The sequence below is a fragment of the Lycorma delicatula genome, chromosome 7, assembly GCF_047948215.1.
Source record: "Lycorma delicatula isolate Av1 chromosome 7, ASM4794821v1, whole genome shotgun sequence".
Classification (NCBI taxonomy): domain Eukaryota; kingdom Metazoa; phylum Arthropoda; class Insecta; order Hemiptera; family Fulgoridae; genus Lycorma; species Lycorma delicatula.
The window spans coordinates 102,830,603-102,857,608 of NC_134461.1; the positions used below are offsets into that span (position 1 = coordinate 102,830,603).

The 27,006-nt window shown below is 30.5% G+C and overlaps 1 long non-coding RNA gene across 1 annotated transcript in view; it reads right to left on the minus strand.

Annotated features, from left to right (window-relative positions):
* Window positions 1-26,781, minus strand: part of LOC142328261 (uncharacterized) — a 275,266-nt gene extending 248,485 nt beyond the window's left edge. The window contains exon 1 of the long non-coding RNA XR_012757261.1: window positions 26,552-26,781. This is a non-coding gene — a long non-coding RNA (uncharacterized LOC142328261). The remainder of the gene's footprint in view (window positions 1-26,551) is intronic.
* Between the last annotated feature and the right edge of the window lie 225 nt (window positions 26,782-27,006).

A 27,006-nucleotide genomic window follows, 5' to 3' on the forward strand; every position in this document is an offset into this window, starting at 1 on the left:
GGTATAGGGAGTGTAAAACTGGTTCAAATGCTGAAAAAGACAAATACTCCTGTTAAAAGGGAAAATGAACCAGCAGAGGAAATGTGAAAGATAAAATCGTCTATAAGGGAAGCTCCAGAGAAAGGAATTGATTTCTATAAAGACACCCAGGCAAAGAAATTGTAGGTAACACAAGAAATGATACAAAAAATGGAAGGAAGAAGAAAATATAAAAATTTAGAAGAAGAATATAACAGAACAATCTATCAAAGATTGAATAATGAATTAATGAGAAAAAATAAAGCTAGGGAAAAGTGGCTAAAAGAAGAATGTAAAGACATAAAAGATTTAGAAAAGAAAAAAGTATGACATTTATAAGAAGATAAAAAACACCACCTGGGAGAGATGAAATCCTACTTATAAAATGAGAGAAACTGAGAAGAAAGATGGTAAAAGCATTATAAAGAAGATTAGATAAAGAAACGATGGGAAGAGTATATAGAGAACCTGAATGTAGGGAGAAGAACACAGGAAGCTGAGGTGGAAGAAGAATTTATATAAGAGGAGAAAGGCCCACCAATTTTAAGATCTGAAATTTTACAAGCTATTAAAGACTTGAAGAACAGGAAAGCAACAGCATTAAATGAACTTCCAACATTTAAATGTTTAAATGTTGATAAATAAATGTTTAGTAGATAAAGGAATAGATGAATTATTCTCAATGTGTAATACATTCATGAAGGCCAGAAGATTTTGTTAAAACAATAATGACATTGATACCTAAATGGGTTGGAACCAAAAAATGTGAAGAACTATTATCAACATAATATCACATGCTTCAAAAATAATGCTGACTTATGAATAAAAATTAGATAACAAAAATGATGGAGAATGCTAGGGAAGAATAGTTCATAAAAGGAGAAGGAGCAAGAGAAGCTGTAGAACTGATCAGAATGATTGGAGAAAGATGTTTTGAAAAAGGAAGAGGATTGAGGATTATGGAAAAGATAACTCTTCCGTAATTACTTATAACTCAATGTCAGCCAAGTCACAACAAAGGATCACTCTTTTGCTAAAATTTAGCGTTTTATAGGGCTCCGCTAACACTCAGTCTGTCACTGCAATATATTTTAGGGATAGGAGTTTCCACTCCTCTTTATTACAGACTTCAATTAGTAGGCTGCCACTCCTAAGTTTCTTTATCAATCACAGATACAAGTGGTTACAATGTATTTATTAATCAAGAAGGGAGACACCTTAGCAAAAGGATTTACCTTTTTTCTTGTACCTAACTAAAAAACCCTTAAGTTTGTTTGACACCCTCTATAATGTTTCTCATTTCCTTATCATTGGATATACGAGTATCTTCAGCTGACAAAGTCATTTGAAGTCTCTTTAAACCCCCATTTTCTTTCATTGGTCAAGTGGACTGCCATACAGTTCTCATGAATACAGACGATTTAATGGAGTATGCACTTACTGGACCTCTAGTTTATACAACTGGGTTCACCCTGGTGCCCAGAGAACATCGTTCAATACTCACTACATAGAGCCATCCATCCACCCATCCAAAGTGGATAGTTTACACCGTGGGTTATGGTTGTATTTCATAAGTTGTTGCAACACGGGTTATGGTTGTATTTCATAAGTTGTTGCAACACCACCGAGTGTAAGTGAAACAAAGAACAATGTAAGATGTTGTTGTATTGCTGGGTATGGTGCTGTAATTTGTGTAGTGTTTGTGGTACAGCATATGTATATGCTGTAAACGTATCAGCAGTTTAGTTGAGAAAAGCTGTAGAGGCTAGGGCTGTGGGAATACCAACAGCCCTATTATTTTTATGAGTGTTATTTTTATAAGTGATATTATTTTTTAGGTGTTTTTTTTAGTGAAAAATTCACTATTCAGAAAAGAATTTCAGAAAAATTCTTTCTCAGAATTCTGTTAGCAAATAGAATCATAATCTATTTAACAGATGTCATGTTGTAGGAATTGCATGTCATCTACACCCACATTAATCATTTCTGGTCAGAAAAAACCAGAATTTCTTATGCAGTAGCATTCACCATTCACCGTGATTACTTAACTCTATTCATTTTCAACAAAAATGTAGCCCCCAATAATGTATTCAACCCATACACATTAGTGACATGTTATAGAAGAAATGCATGTTCATAGATTTTACTTTGATTTTTCATTTTCCAAGATATGAAATCTTGTTTGTTAACGAATCCATAGAGATGAAAATTGACTTTGTCACTGAAAATTGTTTTATATTTTAGATCATTGTCAATTGCTTTTACTTTAAACACCCAACAAATGTACAAGTGTTGAGTATAAACGATATGTAGGTTGGTGCACGACAATACTAATGGTCTACTGGCTTCAATTCCTGTGTCAACTGAATTTTGACTTTTCTCAATGTACTATGCTAAATGGAAGAAACTTAAAAAAAAAACTAAAAATCAGCTCCCCCAATATTGCCCACAAAGTATTTTGTTTTTTCGTTTTTTTTGTTTTTTTTTTTTTTTGTTGCTTGCACGACTGCTATGCCTAGGAAGACATAAAAAAATCAGTTAAAAAATATGCAATAAATAAAAAGATAGTTTTTAAATTTTTGTGGAAGGGGGAATTTTAGAGCAAATTTTTTTTTTAAATGGTAAGATAAGCATGCACACATGTACTGTGCTTGATATAAAGTAGTTTTATGTTTGCAAAATTTTGAGGAAATAGACCCCCAAAACATCCACACTTCCTGGAGATATTGATCCCAAAATTTTACCAACAAATTTCACCAAGTGCATGATTCCCTATATACAATTTCATCAAGATTGTTTTATCCAGTTAAAGATTATTAAACCCACCGGGTTGGTCTAGTGGTGAACGCGTCTTCCCAAATCATCTGATTTGGAAGTCGAGAGTTCCAGCGTTCAAGTCCTAGTAAAGCCAGTTATTTTTACACGGATTTGAATACTAGATCGTGGATACCGGTGTTCTTTTGGTGGTTAGGTTTCAATTAACCACACATCTCAGGAATGGTCGAACTGAGAATGTACAAGAATACACTTCATTTACACTCATACATATCATCCTCATTCATCCTCTGAAGAATTATCTAAACGAAGTTAAAGATTATTAAGCTTCAAACATGCCAACATATGTATGTACAAACATTATTCCCACTTTTTTTTTGTTTTTTGGTATCCCTGGGTCATGGAACATGGAGAAATTCAGAAAAACCATACCCAGTTTTCTGAGCAATTACCATACTTCCCTTCTTGCAGCAAAGCTCTAAAGCTATGATGCCAGGAATAACAAGTAGCATCCCTTGTCTTGCTCCTCTACCCAACAGTATTCAAGGTGTAAGGCTGTCATTTAATTTCATAGCTGCTTCTTGTTTTAAATATAATTCCTTGAAGAGCCGAGCCTCTGTCCTTCCAATCTACTCTTTCTTGTTTAGAATTTCCATGAGCTTGTCCATTTTTGTTTTTTAAGATGGAGTATAAAATTTGACTAGAGATATAACACATAAGTTGATATTATAAATTAAATATTATTATAATTGTTATAAAGATTATAAAATTATTATTGTTTATTTTGATGAGATTTATTGAATAGAAATAGAATTCAATATTGCTATTTTTATCTTATTACTGTAGAGGTACATTATAGGTTGTTTTTTTCCTATTTCAGAATGAAATAAGATAATGGCAAATTAATCACATAATTAGTAAATCAAATGATTTTGTAATACATTATACAAAATAAATATGTTGATTTATTAAGCAAATTTAATGAATCTATTAGTTTATATAACTGTAATTAGAAACAATATGTTCTTAGAACATTAATGTAGAAATTAATCACAGATAAGATTAAGTAAAATAATGTTTGCGTAACCTAGAGTGTATCTATCATCACCACTGCAATAAGTTAAAAGCAGAGGTGGGACTGTAAACAAAAACTGCAGTAGTAATGTTTCATGTTAACTGTATATTTAAGTCTATCCATAAATTCACAAGATACAGTATAATGTTGGTAACAAAGGTAATGCGCTTTATTAATAGATCTAGATTATTATTCTCAGATAATATACTACATATGTTACTATGTGTATAACATAAATTTTCAATCAAAACCCAAAATATTTAATTATATTAGGGATGAATTAGAATTTAATGTGTTTTCTTTTTTAAATATTTTTTTTTTTTTTTGTCTGCAGTCATTTGACCGGTTTGATGCAGCTCTTCAAGATTCCCTATCTAGTGCTAGTCGTTCAGTGGTCCATCTTTGTTATTTCTACTACATTTCATTACTTTTGTTTTGTTCTTGTTTATTTTCATGCGATAGTTCTTGCGTAGTACTTCATCTATGCCGTTCATTGTTTCTTCTAAATCCTTTTTACTCTCGGCTAGAATTACTATATCATCAGCAAATCGTAGCATCTTTATCTTTTCACCTTGTACTGTTACTCCGAATCTAAATTGTTCTTTAACATCATTAACTGCTAGTTCCATGTAAAGATTAAAAAGTAACGGAGATAGGGAACATCCTTGTCGGACTCCCTTTCTTATTACGGCTTCTTTCTTATGTTCTTCAATTGTTACTGTTGCTGTTTGGTTCATGTACATGTTAGCAATTGTTCTTCTATCTCTGTATTTGAACCCTAATTTTTTTTAAATGCTGAACATTTTATTCCAGTCTACGTTATCGAATGCCTTTTCTAGGTCTATAAACGCCAAGTATGTTGGTTTGTTTTTCTTTAATCTTCCTTCTACTATTAATCTGAGGCCTAAAATTGCTTGCCTTGTCCCTATACTTTTCCTGAAACCAAATTGGTCTTCTCCTAACACTTCTTCCACTCTCTTCTCAATTCTTCTGTATAGAATTCTAGTTAAGATTTTTGATGCATGACTAGTTAAACTAATTGTTCTGTATTCTTCACATTTATCTGCCCCTGCTTTCTTTGGTATCATGACTATAACACTTTTTTGAAGTCTGACGGAAATTCCCCTTTTTCATAAATATTACACACCAGTTTGTATAATCTATCAATCGCTTCCTCGCCTGCACTGCACAGTAATTCTACAGGTATTACGTCTATTCCAGGAGCCTTTCTGCCATTTAAATCTTTTAATGCTCTCTTAAATTCAGATCTCAGTACCTCCTCAACTTCCTCTTCTTCCTCTATAACACCATTTTCTAATTCATTTCCTTCGTATAACTCTTCAATATATTCCACCCATCTATCGACTTTACCTTTCGTATTATATATTGGTGTACCATCATTGTTTAACACATTATTAGATTTTAATTTATGTACCCCAAAATTTTCCTTAACTTTCCTGTATGCTCCGTCTATTTTACCAATGTTCATTTCTCTTTCCACTTCTGAACACTTTTCTTTAATCCACTCTTATTTCGCCAGTTTGCACTTCCTTTTACTTTCTTCATCACTATAACATTCTCCCATTCTTCTTCTACATTTTCTACCTTATCTTTTTTACTCAGACCTCTTGCGATGTCCTCCTCAAAAATCTTCTTTACCTCCTCTTCCTCAAGCTTCTCTAAATTCCACCGATTCATCTGACACCTTTACTTCAGGTTTTTAAACCCCAATCTACATTTCATTATCACAAAATTATGGTCACTATCAATGTCTGCTCCAGGGTAAGTTTTGCAGTCAACAAGTTGATTTCTAAAGCTTTGCTTAACCATGATATAATCTATCTGATACCTTGCAGTATCGCCTAGCTTTTTCCAAGTGTATATTCTTCTATTATGATTTTTAAATTGGGTGTTGGCAATTACTAAATTATACTTTGTGCAAAACTCTATAAGTCGGTCCCCTCTTTCATTCCTTTTGCCCAGCCCGTATTCACCCACTATATTTCCTTCCTTGCCTTTTCCAATGCTTGCATTCCAATCTCCAACTATTATTAAATTTTCATCTCCTTTTACGTGTTTAATTGCTTCATCAATCTCTTCGTATACACACTCTACCTCATCATCATCATGGGCGCTTGTAGGCATATAGACGTTAACAATCGTTGTCGGTTTAGGTTTTGATTTTATCCTTATTACAATGATTCTATCGCTATGCGTTTTGAAATACTCTACTCTCTTCCCTATCTTCTTGTTCATTATGAAACCTACTCCTGCCTGCCCATTATTTGAAGCTGAGTTAATTAATCTAAAATCACCTGACCAAAAGTCACCTTCCTCTTCCCACCGAACCTCACTAATTCCTACTACATCTACATTTATCCTATCCATTTCCCTTTTTAAATTTTCTAGCCTACCAACCATTTTAAACTTCTAACATTCCACGCTCCGACTCGTAGAATGTTATTTTTTAATTTTCTGGTGACCCCTTCCTTAGTAGTCCCCACCCGGAGATCCGAACGGGGGACTAGTTTACCTCCGGAATATTTTACCAAGGAAGGTGCCTCCATCATTGCTATATGAAAATGCAGAGAGCCACATTTTCTTGGAAAAAAAGCAGCTGTAGTTTTCCATTGCTTTCAGCTGCATAGTACTCAGAGGACTGAGTGATGTTGATATGGCCATTTAAGTCATTCTGACTCACGCCCCTAACAACTACTGAAAGAGCAGCTGTCCTCTTTCAGGAATCATTCCTTAGTCTGGCTCTCAACAGATACCTCTCCGATATGGTTGCACCTTCGGTCCAGCTACTCTGTATCCCTGAGCACTCAAGCCCCCTCACCAACGTCAAGGTCTCATGATTCATAGAGGAGATAAATATTATTAATATTTTTAAATATTATTATTATTATAATTATTATCTAATATTATTCTTCTTTACATGCTGATCTAAATTTCTGAAAGTTTAAAAGAAACTAAACAATCATAAAATTATACATTATATTAATAAGATATATTTTAAAATGGGGAGATAAAAAACTTTAGGAAGAAAGAAAATTCTCAGATCTTATATCAAAAGTGAAAACATTTGCTAAATTGCTATTATAAAGGTAAAAGATAAATCTAACTTATATTTACTGTTGTGGAAAGAAGGCGATATCCAAAAAATTTCATTGAACTGGTCCCCAGTTTATGTTACGTTGGTGTCACATGAATTCGCAAAATTAGATATCTGCGTAGATCTTGATTTACCACACTCCTTCCGAATCCCGTCTTTTCGCTGCTGCCTATCAATTTTCTACTGAGTTTGAAGGGCCCCGGGAATTGGGTCTGGAAAATTGACCAAGTGATTAACAGTTTGATGTGTACTATTGTGATCTTGCATATTAGGTATATCATTGTAACTCTGGCAATAATCAGAAATTATGTTTGTCCCAGGTATAATGCACTCCATTATAATATTTAGTAACGTGTTTTTCATTTGATCAGGGAATGGACATATGAAACATATTTTTATTTCTCTAAAAATTCCCACAAACATCCACTGCAGAGAGCAAACTGTTCCTACATTGTATTTTCACCTCGAAAAAAATAGGTGCATCTATTTTCCACATTCCCAGCTATTATTAACTGGGTTAGTGTAACATGTTTGCACACACATGCCTTATAAACTTTCTCAATCGATTACAGCGGCACTACCAATACCAAAAAATCATAATTACAAAACTTAAAACCAGTATATTCCCTACTCCACATATACAGAAAATAAACACCAATTTCAGATTTCATTTTACTGGATTGAAGCCACATTACATACTAAGCAGAATTGTGACAACTCGCCTTTGCATAATCCCATTTACTTTCTCTGTTACGGAATGAAACATTTCATGAACCTGTACGCAAAACCTACAATTATGTAAAATTTTATGTTTTGTAAAAACCAAACAGCATGTTGTTTATCTGGCGCCTCACGGATTAAATCAATCAAATCCATGTTGGGTGAAACAATCACAGCAAACACTCACTGCATATGATTTGAGTAACTGACTACACCGACTAGTAAACAGCCAGCAATATAACTGTGATAAGATTAGTCAGGTTGAAATTTAATTACTACAACATCTATGGCAAACATTAGCAATTTATTGGATATTATTCCTTAATCCATAAATAATTTACATCAATCAGAAAATTGAAAATTAAAGGAATATGTCACTTTTGAAATAAGACCCATCAAATATTCTACTTGTATTATTTGGAAACCAAAGAATTGCAGTCATATTAAACTGATGATAAAGTTTTAACAAAAAGCAGAGAATATCAGTTGTTTACTAACACTTTATTATAACATAGTTCCTAACAAGAGTTAACAGTGACTGTATCAAATAGCTCAGAATAAGGTACACAAAAAAATTAATTGAATATAAACTAGGCATCTACGTCGTCTGAAAAGATTAAAATAGAAGTTTGAAACAGAAAGAAATGCAAGCACCTAATACAGTTCAAAAAGATTAATTTGTTTTTTTTTTTTTAATTCTATTTGGCAATAGAAAATGGTACTCGGTTATCAAAATTGCACTTTAATTATGATCTACAGATTGCTCTGCCTAACAAAACTCTACCATCAAAATCATACATACTCATATTGTACATGAAATACAAAGGTAACGTGAAACAAGAAAGGGAGAAAAAAATCACAACTCCATTATTTGCCAAGCCATCACTAGAAAGAGAAAGCATTTAGTTTTCTTTGATTTTTTTTTATGGTATCATATGTAATAGAACAGTAATATTTCTAAGAATTTTTTGCATAGACCAATAACAACTTTTTTAACTCAAAGTACTTTTATAGTTAAAATATGCTTTACATCATTTATCAAAATAATCTTAATTGACATCCAAGTATTGTTGAGATTTGTAAAAAGTTTTTATGTTCCCTTCATTGAAAAACAATTGCCAATTCGCTGAATCAATTAACGACAATTTAATATGTTTCATATTTACTCTGAACTTATTTTTTCTGCTAAAAAATTCTTTTAATTCATAAAAGTTTTGATGTCAGTCTCAGACTGTTAAGAATGATCAAATAGCTCTCATTACAATTTCCATCAGCAACATCTTTCAATTCTTTGATGTTGACAGATAATGTTCATTATGCACGTTACGTTTGTTCTCACTTCGTTGAAGAACCGACACTATTTCTGCACATTTGACTATTAGCTCACGCCTTCTTCAAATAGTGCTTTTTAGCATTTAAAAAATGAATCATCATCGATCACACCTCGAAAACCAACGGAATTTATGACCAATCTAATTAATGAAATTTGTATTAGTTAACTGGAAATTTGCTTTAGTTTACTGACATAACTGGCAGTGTTACATTATGCTATGATTCTAACTTCAAAAAACACACACACACACAATATATATATAGATATATGTGTGTGTGTGTGTGTGTGTCTGTGTTGTGTGCGCACGTGCATAATTAAATAAAATTTATTTACTTTTCTGCATTAATATTCAATACTTTTATTCGTATATATAAAAATCATGAACGTCAGTTTTCTGATTCAAATAGAATACAATGCAGTCCTTTTATTCCAAATTTCTATTCCAGTGTTTTTGAAGCGACCTTAAAGTAAATCCTATTTTCAGTAGAACGACTTTCTTTTATGTAAAATTTCCAAACCGTTGAATCGTAAAGCTTGACCTAGTACTTTACCCATTATAAAAATACACAACAATATCCTTTTGAATTGTATTAAGCTTACATAGAGAAAAAAATATATATATGTACATATACATATATGAAATTTATATAAGAATAACTTATTCTATTGTTTATTCATTAAAATTGATTCTTTTTACATACACAAAAATTTATCTACTTTTTTAAAAGTTTATTACCTTTTCTCTTTAAACAGATTATGCATCCTTACAATGTCCATTTTCTTGTCCATTCACTTATTTATTAATATACAAGTAATTCTATAACTGATTAATGTGACCTTAACTCTGTAGCTTATTAAATTATTTATTTTATACTGAGAAAATTTAGCATCATATTCAAAGAGAATTTAATGAATTTTTTCTCATGTAGACAATTTTTAGAATGAGAAGAATAGAAAATATATGGCAAAAACATTTGGAATTGAAAAAAGTGTTCAATTGCAGTCTTTTGTATAATTAAACTTAATTTCTTTCAAACTTAAAGGAGAAATTTCCTACAAGTTTTGTTAATAGATTTTATTAATTTATTAGTCATATAACAATGTTATTGTAATGCAAACTAAAAAAAAAAGTTTTCATACAACAAATTTTTCAGCTTTACTTCTGATGTCATGAAAACTGCTGGAGATTCAATTCTGGAACCTATTTCATTCAATTTTTCAGGTCAAAGACCACAGGAAAACATTAATTTTGCTACTAAATTAATGTGCTAAAAATTTCAGAATGACCTCATTTCACCGGGGTAACTGAATTCCAGGCGAAATCTTTCGCTAGCCATAACCTACTAAAGAAGCACTTCCAGCCCAATGTTTATAAAAACCTTTTCATTATTTTGATGAGAGGAATACACCTGTGAAGTATGTCGGGTTCCTTGTGGGATACTCTGTGTACTATATATATATATATAAAAACAATAAACGTTTATTATATGGTTACGAAATTTCTTGAACCTTAATCAAATACAGATTTTGAAAGAATTAATGAGCTAGCATTTCAATTAAATAAATCAGTCCGTTCCTAAACAAAACAATAAAAATACGAACCAGTTTGTTCACAACCATGTACAAAACTTATAATAATTTAATAAAGTTTATTTATTATAAAAAAAAGTATTATGCAAAATTTTCAAGTAAATTAATATTTTTATTATATCTAGGTTACCGAACAGAGAACGCTGGTCTAAACTAAACAGAAACAGTTTTATAAATGTCTACCGAGATAAAATTACGTATTAACTTTACAATGATGATATAAAAATAGATTATTTTAAGTTCTTTATAGCTGTGTTAAAATAAATGTATAAATTATACACTAGTATTAAAAAAGTATGAAATTCATTAAATACTTTTCCAACAATTAAAAAAAAATAATAAATGAAATTAAGCAAATTTTAATCACTCCACCAATCACTGTGGCGGAGTGATAGCATCTCGACGTTTTATCTGGAGGTCGCAGGTTTGAATACCGGTCAAGAATGAAATTTTTCAAATGCTACAAATTTCCATTTTAATATTTTCATGTACAAGCTTCTTTGAAGCTTTCAAAATGCTCCTACCTCTTAATGATCTATTTTTCAACTTGAGACCACCTAATTCCATACTTCCAGCAGGCCCCTACAGAGAGTAATTCAAACATTTTAAATGGAAAGTTATGACACATCTTAAAGAGTACTTAAAAAAATTACTTCCGTTTTTTTTTTTGTTTTTTTTTAAATAACTACTTCAGGCTACAAAAAACCAAAATGATAGCTATTTAATATTTTTCACATCTAGTTTTTAAAGGTGGCCTACAGTATACCCTCAAAATAATGTTGTCATACCGAAAAATAAATAATTTTAATGCAAGAAATTTATTAAATTCCATTTTTCTATATTTGACAGCTGAAAGATTATTTAAGAATTTCCATTCTTTGTTAACACTACATATACGTAATACATATCCATCATTATGTAATTTATAAACATTAATTTGTTGTAAACAATTTTGGATATTATTATCAACTACCTACACTGCTTCAATTTTTGTTTTACGATAAACAATACACCAATTAAAACTAATGTTCTTAATTATAGGATAAATCAATAAATTATCAAGAACTAATTTCCATCTTTAAAATTAAAACCTCTACTTTAAAACATACTGTTGTTATTTATACGTAGGAAATCATTCTAATCAATGCTATTTTTATTGGAATGGCTCCATAATTAAAATATATATTTAGCTTTTATAAATAATTTTATGAACAGCTTACCAAAATTTAATGAATTTTACATTTTTACAGATTTTAATTATAAATTATAAATTCCTCCTGAAGATGGCAAAATAACCATAAGCGCTTGAGGAAGCCAATGGAATTTTGGTATGCTGTTTTTAAAATTATGTATAATAGTTATTTTACCAACGGTGCCATGTTCAAAAAACTTAATTTAACTTTTACTCCATCGTGCATGATATTAAGGTGGTATACATTTTTTACAGACTGTTTTAATAGTACACGGATAGTATTGCAGATTACTAATCAAAGAAACATGAGGGTGTATACAAGTGCGCATGCTCAAACCAGTGCTCTTAGCAATTCAACTGACTTTAGACTACTTAAAGTTTTTATTGTCTCAAGAAATAATTAAAGCTGAAAGTTTAAAAATGTTTATTATCATTGCCTAGTTATTTTTAGTATTTATTTATTTTATAATTAATAATATTTAATCGAGATAAGTTTTTGCAATCAATGTTATTAGATGAGCAACCATCTAAAACTTATTATGACACTTGCCAATTAAGATTAATGACTGCGATAAAATTTAATTTACAATAATTTATTTAATGCGATACCGAGGAGTCCGTATTGCCACGTTCTAACCCTAGTTTAAGGATATCCAATAATTGGAATGTTCAGTTTAATAGATTAATTTTTGTTACTGAAAACGCTTTCATACCAAACGAGGCTGAAAACGTACATTTTCAAAACCTAACCTTGACATTTGGAAAACTTGTTAAAAATTTTAACATATCTGAAAATAATTTTAATTCCACATAATATAATTACGAACGTCCTAAATACTAGTACATAGCAAGCATACAGTAAACGGTAAAAAATTAAATGTTTCGTCATGGTTTGATCAAATCCCTGAGATTCAAGGAATAAATCAAATATATTCTTTGGTTGTTTTTTTATGTGTGGGAATACAAAAGAAAATGAAGTGATTTTGTAGAAGATAAATTTCATATATATATATATATATATATATACAAAGTAGAAAAAGAAGCATTATGTTCTCTTAATCTGATGTGAATACCACATGGCTTTCTTGTTGTATGCCTATCAGATTGCATACACACATTTTTAAAAGTACATAAAATTTTATTTCACTAATAACTTCTGATTTTTTCAATTTTTTTGATTTTATTATTAAATTATTATTTATTGTAATTTTTTTTACAATCGAAGATTAATTAATAAATCAATACATTTAAATTTAAAAAAAGCACCGATGTGCCTTCCCCTTATAAGATGCAAATATTTCATTAATTGAAATTTAATTTGGCTATAACTCTGTAACCAATGAAAATAAGTACCACTTATGATATATCGTTGAAAATCTCTCAGTGAGGGCTTATTACAGCAGTTAAGAAAAAGTCCAAAATCCAAATTTTTGTGATTTTAGGCTTTTTTGGACACTTTTGATCCAGTCAACTGCGATCAAAAGGGAAGGTGCACAACTAGATGTTACAAAAGTCCTAAATCCAAAATTTCAACATTTTGCGGCTAATCGTTTTTGAGTTACGCGAAATACATACGTACAGACGTCACGCCAAAACTAGTCAAAATATATTCAGAGGTGGTCAAAATGGATATTTCCATTGAAATCTGAAAACCAAAATTTTTTGCGATCACAATACTTCCTTTACTTCGTACAAGTAAAAAGAGAAGTAATAGCAGCTACCTATCTAAAATCGATTTACATCTGCACCTATTTATTTAAAATATTTTTAACTTGTCAATGTGAAAATCTTATACGTTTAATTTCAATCGTTCCTAGAGAAGGCAAACTGTTGTTTTATCCTGAACACAAATAGAGGTTAAACATAAAATCAGAAATAAATTACCTATGATTCGCTAGTGTACTAAACATGTCGCTGTAGCGATGCCGTGGGAACCGATGAGAGAAGGATAAATTGTGTGTGTGTGTTTCGTAACAATTCATGAAACAAAACAAAAATTCAGCAGTAATTATTCAATAAAGAATCCCAATTATTTCGTCTAGTTATTTTAAATTATTATAAATAATATTGATAGATTTTTATTAAATTTCCTTTATTTTTATAAGCAGAAGTAAGCTGTCAGTACAGGCGAAAATAGCGGACAAAAAGATATGACTGCAGAATAAAATTGGTACGGTTCAACCACATGAGACCAGTACAATGCACTTTACTGTTGAAATGCGGAACACCGGAAATGTTAGCGATTTGTTTTGATTTTTATATCACCCTTGTTTCTTGTTCGACTGTCCACAGAGATCAGTATGAAATCCCAAAGGCCATTTCTCCGATTGCCCTAACTGTCTTATACAAATAAAAATTTATGTAACACAGAGTCTAAATTCTACATCACACTGCAAACTAGATCAGATTTTTACTGTAATAATATTTCATATTAACAATATTATCTTATTTTTGTTTTACCTGATGTAATATATAACAAACGTTTATTTAAATAACAAATAACCTATTTAAAAAAATGTATTGTTTTTTTTAATAAATGGGCTCATTAATGTGTTGCTTCACTTAATTTGTTTTATTTTTCTAATCCATGTAAAGCAATTACGGTGGAAGAGTTATTTTCTCTAAAAGTATAAGCCAGTAGTGAACAATTAAAGAAGTCAGTATTACAATCAGCTCAGTAAAGAAATTGAGAGGAAACCACTTACGCCTCATTTTCTCTAATAAAGCACAGGTTGCTTTTATATTTAAATATGGCTATGAAATTTTTGGAAATGACTTACATATATGGTTGGTTAAAGTCCTTATATATTAACAATATTTTTAAATTAATTAATAATAATGTGAAAATTGGGCCTAGTAAAGATTTTAAATCGATTCATCAAACGGTTATTCTACCGGTTTATTTGTAAATAAAAAAAATCTGGATTGAGTGTATATTATTGAGAATAATAAACAAAATAAAACAAACAGCTTCATTAAAAACCGAGTCAACTGATAAAACAGAATAAATAAATTGAAGAGCAAAATGTACTACGCTGATCAAATTTAACAAATAATAATCTCTTATCTTTTAATCTTATAAATGCAAAACACAAAACTATCATACAAACCTGGCTGTGCTGTAAGCAGTATATAAGCAAAATTAATATTTATATAAGTTGAACTTGATAAATATTAATTTCATCTAATAGTAATTTTTGACATATTTAGTAATTTTTTGACGTTAATTTTATATTAATTTTTCGGCCCCTAATATTTTAATACAGAGTCATTCACGGGAACCGGATGTTTTTGAAGTGGGTTGTACTCGGGCGTTCGTGGTGGGAGGGGCACGTGGCTGGTGTCTGACGTTTCCTTTGTTCATAGCATTTACATTTTAGTCGTTGAGATGGAGCCGTGGACGCTAGACCAACGCTTGTACGCGTATGACAGTTTTGTGCGAAATGACGAATCCGTAACTGCTGTTCAGCGAGATTTCCGTCGTCAGTTTAATATCCATCGTAAATCAAGTGTCCCTTCTCGTAACACAATATTGCGATGGGTAAACCATCTTCGAACAAGTGGTTCAATATTGAAGAAAAAACCACCGGGTCCCCGACGACTTGCTAACACTCCGGAGAACATCGAACGAGTAAGGGAAGCCATTGTCAGAAGCCCACGCCGCTCTATTCAGAGGCATTCAGCAGCGCTTCAAATGAGCACAAGTACGGCAAGACGAATTCTGCATACAGACCTGCATTTCCATCCTTACAAGATAGCCGTCGTGCAGCAGTTAAACGAGCAAGATTTCACGCAGCGATTACAATTTTGTCGACAAATGCTTACCGTTTTTGAAGAAAATGAAAATTTGTTATTGTGAATGAGTGACGAAGCCCATTTTCATCTGAATGGCTTCGTCAATAAACAGAATTGCCGGTATTGGACAGAAAGAAACCCGCATCAACTTCACGAGAGACTACTTCATAGCCCAAAGGTGACTGTCTGGTGTGCAATAGGAAAGGTCGGTGTTATGGGACCATTTTTTTTTAAAGAAAATGACGCTGCCGTAACTGGAACAGCTGATCGTTACATTGCGATGTTGAATACGTTTTTCATCCCTGAGTTACGAAACCGGGGAATCGACTTTCAAAATGTGTTATTCCAGCAGGATGGAGCTACAGCCCACACAACGAGGGCAACGATGGCTGTTCTCCGTAACTTGTTTCCGGGACGGATCGTTTCCAGATTCGGCCACATTCCTTGGCCCCCTCGGTCCCCCGACTTGAGTAGTTGTGATTTTTTTCTGTGGGGGTTTCTGAAATCGCGTGTGTACGGCATTAAACCGCGTACATTGGAGGACCTAAATATCGCAATTCGTCATCACGACACCCAGATTGATGTAGACATGCTGCAAAGAACTGGGGCCAGTTACCGTGAAAGGCTACAACAATGTATTGCCCAAAATGGACATCACTTGCCGGACATAATAATTCGTTCATGAGTAAGTAACAAGTGTTTCAGTACCAATTAAACTTTTTTAAAGTAAATATTCAATTTTTTATGATTATTTTAAAAACATCCGGTTTCCGTGAATGATCCTGTATAATTTTAATTTACTACAACAGGCTTGGTAAGAACCTTTCAAAGACAAATCAACTGTTGATTCAGTTGTTCAACACTATTTAAATCTTTACTTACTGTTGAAAAGAGATTAAAAATATTGTAAAAATATTATAACTTACTGAAATCACCATGCAATAAAATTTACACTTATCACAACACTACTCTCACTGATGAAAACTCATCAATTATATACCTGGAAATTTTTTATTTCAAAAACTACATTATATCTGAAATTTGATTCGGACATCTTTAGAATATTCCTATACAAAACAATTTTTTTCTACTTTACTGGACCATCAACAGTAATAAAATTTTTTTTAGATGAAAATATATAACACACGACTGAAGCTCACGAATGATAATACAGTATTTTTTTGCCGTTTAAAAAATTCCAATTCTGACCTGAATATGAACATAGGATCATCTTGGATGAAAAACTAAAATGCTACCACTTCACAGTTGTCAATGATAATTTTTTCCTGTTTACATCTTTCTGCCTTCATTATCCGAAAAACTAAAAATTACAACAAACAAATATTCTAAAAATACTCTGTACTTATAAATAATTCTAATTAACTTGTGTTTTCAAATCAATAATATAAAAATAATACAAAATTTTCTCTTAAAATCAAATCAATAACTTGAGTTAATAATTTCAATTTATTAAAAAATAAATAAAAATTATATTAATATTATCCCATTGACAGTTTCCAGTAATACAGAGTAACGAATTCATCAATTACAGAGTCTCTCAATAGCAAATTTATAATTTCTTTACTGTATACTTAACTAGCTTCACCTGAATGGTGGATGAGTAATACTATCTCTGAGCTAGTATCAATTTTGTTAATTTAATTCTATTACGTACAATCATGCGCTAAGCACAAAGTTACAGAGCTAGAAAATTGGATAAAACAAAAAAAAAATCAGTGTGATAAATTTGCCAAATTTATATTTACTACTCATAGAAGTAGTAAATATTATTTCCACAAAGAAAAAATTTATAAATAAAACTAAATAAACCTCTATGATTCAACTGAATTTTTTACTCCTCCAAAAAAAGAGAAAAATTTTTGTACCAAACCAAAACTGATTAGGTCATTCAACATAAAAATTTGTCAATAACTGAAGGGAGCGTAAGTGGCTAAGTTCCCTAATGTTTTTGCTGTCATTCAGTTTTTACATGTCCTTGAAAAATTATGTTTTGAAATGTTTAATATCACCCTTCTAAAAATAAAGTTAACAGCATTGCAGAACTAAACTTTTTGTTAATAAAGGAATCTAAAATCCTAGGATAATTGGGTTGACGATTGGGATCAATTACCACATGACTTTCTGCACCAAAAAATTTTAACCGTCGCTTGAGACACAATATTTTGGAAAAGAACCGATTGAATATTCCAACATTTTAGTATTTAATTAAAGGAGATACAGGCAAATGGTTCTAAACCTCATTAACATGACAGCATTAAAGATTTTACTTGAAAATAAAAACCTTTGTAAGAAAGGTAAAAACTTTATTTTTCTCCTTCCTTAAAAAGCAAGTTTTTTACCATCCTCAAAAGAGAATCGACTCTGAAAAAGAATCGTTTTCATATCAATGCATTTCTATCTTTGTTAATTTTGGGGATGATGGGACTTGGGTGATTGAGAATGCAGAAAGATCCCAATTTTGTACCACAATTTTGCAATTTTCAATTTTTGTTAGCTAGGAGGATTAGAAGGTTTAGAATACATGAAGACCTCCTGACTAAATTACATTTTAAATTTTCCCAAAAGGTACAGGATACTTTGAAAAAGAATGGTTCAAATATAGTAATATCTTGAAAATATAACAAATTTATAGAAAAATGTTTAAAATATCATAAAGTTTTTGGCTTCTTAAATTAGAGTAAAGAAAGACTAGTTAGTAGCAAGGGTAATTGAACCTCTTCGGGAGGCTATTAAGTTTCTCATTTGTCTCTCAATTAAAATTCATTTTGGTAAATAACGGATTGAATACTGCCAAAATTTAATTTCTGTTTATTAAGGGAGAATAGTAGCTTAAGGTAAAGAATGTAGGTACAAAAGGATCTGAACCAATTCAATACCATTAAGTTTTTGGCATGTGCTTGAAGAAAGACAGCATTTTAAATAAAAAAAGAATAATTCAGTTATCACAATATTTCATTTTTGCAAATTAATAGGGTCTCAAAAGGTAACAAAATAGAATATATCCTGGATACCAAAGAGTTTCTTCTTTGCCCCTAATGATAGAATCCATGTGGAAAACGAGTAAAATATTGAAATTTAAAGGAGGCCAGACTCAATTTCTAAGATATTACTCAATTTTTATGTGGCTCTCAGGAAAGGAATATTCTTTTCTTAAAATAAAAAACTATCATAGATATCAAAATATTTAATTTGATTAATACTGGTAGGTTAGGTGGAACTAGATGGTTGAAAGAGCTGGGGGACCTTAACCTCCGGATACCACTAACCTTTTAATCTAGAATAGTACAAATATTCTGATAATTCAATTTTTCTTCTCATTAATTAGGGTTTGGAGTACTCTTATCCACATTGGTATAAGGATGTGCTCTTGCACTCAGATCAAATCCCAAAATTTTGTTGGTTTGTGGTAGTTTTATATTATCAGCCCTAATTACTTTTTAAATTAAGTAATGTTTATTATGTCAGAAGAGTATCTAAAAGTGCTTAATAATTTAAAGTAATAGATCAGGTTAACAAAATTTCTTTCCTAATAATCTACGACACCCAAAAAATATATAATCTTTTAAATAGTGAAAGAATTTTTCAGATTATTTCAACAATTTCTAAGGTTCGCCTACAAAAAGAAAACAATCTGTGTATCTTTGTAGACCTTCTTTTATCTTTTTTTTTAATATCAATAACAATATTTGAAATATGAAGAATGTCTTTAATATCTAAGTTCAATCTATGACTCGCCCTGAGTCATAGACTGAACTTAGATTTTTCTAGTCTCTTATATATAAGAGAATGTCCTGACTGATTCACTAACTCATAATCAACGTACAACCAAAACTATTATAGGAAGAGACTTAACATTTTCAGCGTACCTTCGTATCTTTAAGTAGGCGTGCACTAGGAAAGGATTTCGGAAAATTTTTATTTTAAGGGGTTCAAATTGATAAAAAACTAAATTTCGTGTTATCTGTTAAACGTAAAAGCAACGCACGCTGTACTAAATATTTTACGATTCCATGTTTCCGATATGTGTGTCCGCTATAGACTAAAAAACTACTGGACCGATTTACGTGCGGGGAAGAAGGGAGAAAGGGAAAAATTTTAAAAGGTAAAAGGGAAGAGAGTAAAAAGGGAAGAAGGGGAAAATGGAAAAAAGAAAAAGGGAAATGGAAAAACAGAAACGGGAGAAGGAAAGGGAAACGGGAAGGGAGAGCGAAGCGAGCCATGACCCTCTGACAGTGACGGGAAGTGCAAGTAACCACAGAGCACGGGCGAAGCCACGATGAGGATGCTAATTTGAGATTGTAATAAATTTTTCATTTATTTTTATTGAACTATTTTAATTCATTCATAAAATGGATTGGTCTAACAAATATTGTTCAATTTTCTTATCTTCCTTTTTTTTTTACTTTATTTAAGTTTTGGGCAACAATTCATTGTTTATCAACTATTCCTTCAGTATTTTCATAAAAATGTTTATTTACTGTTTTATCAGGATTTAATAAAAATTAAATACAATATTGTTGATTAAATATTTTTTATTTATAAAAAAATTAGTTTTCTATTAAACAAGCATTGTGAGTGAAGCTACATCTATATTGTGGACAAAGTCGCGACGGAGTACGCTAGTCTTAAATACACAACTTATTATTGTGGAGAAAAAGAAACTCAATGGATTAAATAAATTTTTCAATTGAAAGCTCATTTTATATTTAAAAACAAATAGTAACTCTATTAATATGTACTGGTTAATAGTATAAATCTATAGAAATTCTTTACCTAGCTATTAATTTCGAATTCATCTATATTTATAAAATTCACTATAAAAATTTAAGATCACACAACAAGAGTTCCTTCAGAAAATTACTAAAAAAGTCCTTATTGGGATGATTAATAAAAGATAAATAAGCAAACAGGCAAATGGTCCTAAATCTCATTAATATGATAGCATTAAAAGTTTTATGGAAAATGAATCTAAGACGAACTATCTTTTAATGTTCAAGTAACCAACAATATAAGTATTGCAAGTTAGAATACACTAAGAGAAATTTTAATTTCCTAATAAAATAAAAATTTTCCATTTGTAATTTGTCATTCCACTTTTTTTTTTTATTTTACGTAACTTGAGGAAAGAATTTTTTCTTCTGATAAAATAAAATTAAAAGATCTGTGAAATACGTCATGCCTGCTGCCGATATGTTGATGGTGGCAGCTGGCAGAGTGCCGCTGGATGGGCTGGAGACAAAATATTATTATGTCACCCAAAGCAAAAAGTGTCGGCAGTAGTTTGACTTATACGAGAGAATGTTTATCATATAAGTGATTTTATAAAAATAAAAAAATTTATAAGCGAGACATTTGTAATCTGTCTGGAACACGTGCAAGACAACCTAAGCACCAAAATTAGTGAAACTATACTGGGTAAAGAAGTAAGAATACTTATTGCATAGGTGAAAGCTACAATAAGAGGTAAGGTAAAACAACAAATATTAGATGAGATCATAAACGAGTCAATAAAAGGTCATAATGAAATGATATATGAAGATAACACTGAAATGTGAAACTTTGAAAATCGAAAAAGCAATATTAAAAGATCTCAATACAGAACTGAGGATAAAACCTTCTTCTAAAAGAACTTCTAGAAAAATAAAAAGTAAATACAAATGTGCCTACATTCCAAAAAAACATTTTCAGAGATAACTCTTCAACAAAAACCAATACCAAAGCGTGCACCAAACATTATTAAGAAAACAAATAAAGAAAAAATGTATAAAATCAATCAAACACATTAAAAAAAAAGAATCAAAAATGAAAATGGAGATGTAGTTGATTGTAACAATGAAAAAAATGTTAATAGCGCTGTGCGTATACTAAATAGAGAGATGTCTGAAAAACAACACATGATGAAGCCCAAGATAAAAATTGTTGAATAAATAATATTGAAAATATGGACAATAAGCAACTAGAGAAAGATATAAATAAAATGAATTTTAGTGACAGTGAATATACAGTTTTGCATTGTTAAACCAATCCTAATAACAAGCTACTATCAGCAATCATGGAAGTGTCTGTAAACATATATAAACACATAATTGAACATAAAAGTAAAATTTTTGGAACATCAATGCTGTGGAGTTTTTGATGTCCTAAACATAAAGCCACGTTAAAATTGTAGATTCGGGCATAATGCAAAAATATTTTGGTATGTTTGAAATGAGCAGGTTATCATAAAACTATACAGTGTGATAATAAGAATGATAGATCAAATGTCATAATTGTGAATATAACAACAAGAAATATAGAACCAACTATGAAATCAACCATATGGCAATAGATAACGACAAGTGTGTAATACTAAAAAATAAAATTAAGAACGATATGACAGAATACCGTATAAAACCAGTACTTCCAAGATCGATAATGTAACCCACCGGGTTGGTCTAGTGGTTAACGCATCTTCCCAAATCAGCTGATTTGGAAAGTTGAGAGTTACAGCGTTCAAGTCCTAGTAAAGCCAGTTATTTTTACATGGATTTGAAAACTAGATCGTGGATACCGGTGTTCTTTGGTGGTTGGGTTTCAATTAACCACACATCTCAGGAATGGTCGAACTGAGAATGTACAAGACTACACTCATACATATCATCTTCATTCATCCTCTGAAGAACTATCTAAACGGTAGTTACCAGAGGCTAAACAGGAAAAAGAGAGAGAGAGAGAGAAGATCAATAATGTGGATAAACTACATCAAGAAACAACGCTAAGGATGAAACACACTGTAACTATACCACTTGAAGACAATGAGGAGATACATGGCAAAATTTATCAAGAACATCCTTAACATACTAGAGAAAATCTCAATATTACGAAGGAGCTGCAGGATTTTGAAGACATATTAAACAAAGAACTAACACTAAATGATACCAATGCTTTAAATTGCATCTTATGCAACAATGATAAACTAATATTATTTATAAACATAAGAAGCTTGAATGCAAATTTTTCTCAACTGGTAATTTTCATAATGAGGCTTAAAATAAAACCATATGTACATGCGTGCGTACGTGCGAAGCATGGATTTTGGAATACTATTAATATTACAAATTACTTGGTTAAAATTTATTATAATAATAGTCAAATAAATAGATCAGATGGTGTGGTGATGTTCATTAATGAGAGGCTTACTGAATTCACTGAAACAATAGTAATTGGTAACTTAAGTATTTTAAGTTCCAACATTGAACTTGATGATAACAACTTTATTACAACATCTGCATTATACAGATCCCATTAAATAACTAAATTAGATTTTGTGAATAGTCTTAAATACCTTAATGACACCAAAAATATTAAAGATCACTGTATAATAGGTGATTTCAACACACATTTATTGGATATGAATTTGATCAGTCAAAAATTCTTAAATAATTCTTTAGAAAAGCAATATATACCATGTTTTAGGTATTACAAGAGCTAATGCAGATGGTTATGAAGGAATGTGCATTGATAACATTTTCATTAAAACAAACAGTCTATTCACTAAACATTACAAAATCACAAATTCTTTCACTGATCATAACCCTAATAACCATCGATAAACTGAAAATAAAACATGTTAATGAAAAACAAGTCAATGTCATAAATTATAATAAAGTTAAACATGCAGCAAACCAAGCAATTGATTTGCTAATGTGCTAATTGATTCAGGATCCTAATGTGGCTATTGAAATATTTACAGACATAGTATAGAACTGTATTCAGAAAGGAATGAGGAATAATGTAACAAAAAATAAAAGCCTAGGAAAACATACATTACAAAAGGAATAATGATGTCTTGCAAAGAAAAAGAATTGTTGTACAAATTACGAAGAAGAGAAGAAAATCTACATTTAAAAAATGTTTATAAAAGCAATTATAAAAACTATGTTAAAAAATTAAATAAACTAATACAGGATGCCAAGTATAAATATGAAAACAACTATATTAATAAATCAGTAATAATCCCAAGCAATTCTGGAAATATGTAAATGAAAGTTAAATAAAAAAGCTAGACAGAATATTGATATTCAATACATAACAAATGAAGATAATGAAAGAATTGACAATATGAGAATTGCAAATGAAATGAACACGTTCTTCTGCAATGTTGGTAACAATCTGAGTTGCAAGATTACTATACCTACTAATGGTGAGAGAAAACTACCTCCAAAAAACAATAAAACAATTTTTATTGCGCCGACTGATCAGGAAGTGGAAGGTATTATACACAATAAGAAATTTAAAGCAGGTGGAGTTGACCACATCAACAATAAAATTTTAAAAACAATATCTAAGTACATCTCTTTTCCTCTGGCACATACTTTTAATAACTTTTTGAACTTGCAATCTGGCCAAATGAGTTAAGTAAAATAGAAATTGTACCAATTTTTAACGCTGGTAATAAGCATGAAGCTAGTATTTACAGACCAATCTCTTTAATATCGAATGTTACTAAAATATTGGAGAAAATAGTCTGTAATAAAATATACAATTTTATAACTGAAAGTAATATTCTATCAAATTATCAATATGGTTTTAGGAAAAATATAAGTACTAATAATGTACTAAATTATATTTAAAATTTAATTTACAAAAATTCAGATACAAGTAAACCTTTTGTGGCAAGTTTACTGGATTTAGCAAAAGCTTTTGACATGGTTGATCATAAGATCCTAATTGAAAAACTGGATAATTAGAATTAGAGGTAACACCCTCTAAGTTTCCTAAAAACTTATCTAATAGGCTCCACAGTCAAATTTAAAAACTGTAAAAGTGAATATAAGTGACAACAGGGATACCTCAAGGTACAATATTGGGGACTACTTTTTATTCTATATGTTAATGATCTCTAAACAAATATGCCCTTTGACTCAATAATGTTGTATGCTGATGATACAGTAATCTCAACAGATTACATGGGAAACAGCACAATTAAAATTAACAGATATATGGAGATAATTTCAACATGGCTGGCATTAAATAAATTATCTCTTAATATAGCTAAAAAAGTTTTCATAACTTTTGGAAACTGTAATAGCGTGCCTAAATCATTAACCATTAAAATTAAAGAGCAACCCATAAAAAAGAGTGAGTTACTGCAAGTATCTAGAAATAACGTTTGATTGCAATATGAGATGGGAGAAACACATTCATTTAATTGTTAGCAAAACAAAATACTTACTATTTCTTTTGACCAAATTATTTTAAAATATGACAATGAAAACTTTGCATTATGCAAAGTTCCACTTTATTATGCATTGTTCCACAGTTATATTACCTATGGAATATTAGCATGGGGCAGAGCATATGAAAATTATCTTAATTTGCTAAAAAAACTACAAAATAAAATAATGAAAATTATTAATAAGAATACTTTTAATATAAATGAATACCCGCTTATAGTTGAAATGGTCTATAGGTTTGAATGTTTGAAATATCACTACAGTAATTCAAAAAACAAGTTTTCAAGTACAAGTAGTATAACAAGAAACAAATTATCAATCTACCAATTAGCAAAAAAAGAGTTAGTGATAAAAACAGTTATATAACAGAAGTGAAACTTTATAATTGCCTGCCTAATAATTTGAAACAATTATCAAATACTATTACAATAAAAAAGAAATTAAAATTATGGATAGAATCTCTGCAATTGAATTTTGTTTATTTTTTTTGTGCGAGCATTTTATTCTTGAAATTTAATAATTTTTCAGTTTTATTTTACTAGATGAACACGGGTATAAATAAATATACAACTCATTGTATAAATGAAAACTAAACTTAAAATAAATGCATATAATATGGAAAACACTAAAAAATAAAACTCTTTCACGGTATAAAGTTCGACAAATACTTAAACAAAACACTACATGGTTATGAAAGAATTACGGATAGAGTAAGCAACCTGTAGTAAAGGTTATTTTATACAGATTTGAATGCTAGATCGTGAATACCGGTGTTCTTTGGTGGTTGGGTTTCAATTAACGTTTATCATTTCTAGGGGCCGTTAGGTATTGCTTCAGAGAATGAGATGAATGACAAATAGCGTGTGAAAATGCCATGCCTGACCGGGATTCGAACCCGGGACCTATAGATGAAAGGCCGCGAAACTACCACTCGCGCCACGGATGCCGGCATCATTTCTAGGGCTAAGGAGTGTGAAATTATTAAAGCATTATAAATATGTAATGATTATAAGATTATAAATGTTACACATAACTTAGTCATTAATAATATGACGACGTATAAATTTTGTTTGTTTACCAGTAATTTTACATCTATTTTTTGATTGTAATTTTAGGTTAAGTTTTCAACTAGACCTGCGCACAGGCAATAACATTTTCCCCGGTAGGATTTACTTTGTCTTGTGTATTTTTACTCTGCGGGATATGTAAATTTCTTTCTGGTAATAAATAAATATTTGTTATATACAGAATACAGATTTATTTCCACATCTAACAATTTTTTTTTTTTTTTGTTAATGCACAAACTTTTATACATTTTCTTCATCAAATATTATGCCACCAAATATTAACAAATCTATGCCGAACTTTATATTTTTGTTTGAGTATTGTAGCTAAAAATTCTGTTGAACAGATGGTTACACAAATATCTGCAACATGTAAACATGTTTACTTAAACATAAAACATAAACATGTTACCCACACATACACTAAGATTCATACATGTTAAATTGTACATGTATCTAAGATGAACAGAAATGAATGGTACTACAACGGTTTTTTAAGCGATAGCTTACTTCAATTTTTTCATTTAACAGTTTACTAGAGAGTTAATTCTATAACTATACTATATTAATATTTTGGGAAATGTATCGCAGGCAATTTTTTTATAAAATGAAGGTTAAGAATTTTTAGATAATGTTACCTTATTATTAAGATTACCTCCATATCCGTTTGATCTTGCATGGTGAACAATTAGCTTGAATGATATTCGTAATCGTTCCTAGCAAATTAACAATTGTGTTGGGTATGTAAATTAATATAATTAATACACCAAATTAGCTAAAATAATAAAATTAATATATCATGTAACTACTGAAACAATGATGTTTGTACATAAACACGAATTACAGAAACTAATAAGAAAGCATAAGGTTATTTTATACACACGCACTTTTCTTATTTATGAACGCACTGACAATAAAAGACGCTATAAAAAGAACGAACTACAGACATTGTAACTTGAGTATGTCTACCCCCCCCCCTCCCCCTTCCACAAGACAGTTGTAGCCACAACAGCTTTTATTAGTTATTTATATTTAATTCGTGAGTATGATTATGACGTATTCTCCAACAACCACATACCTTCTTTCTTTACCG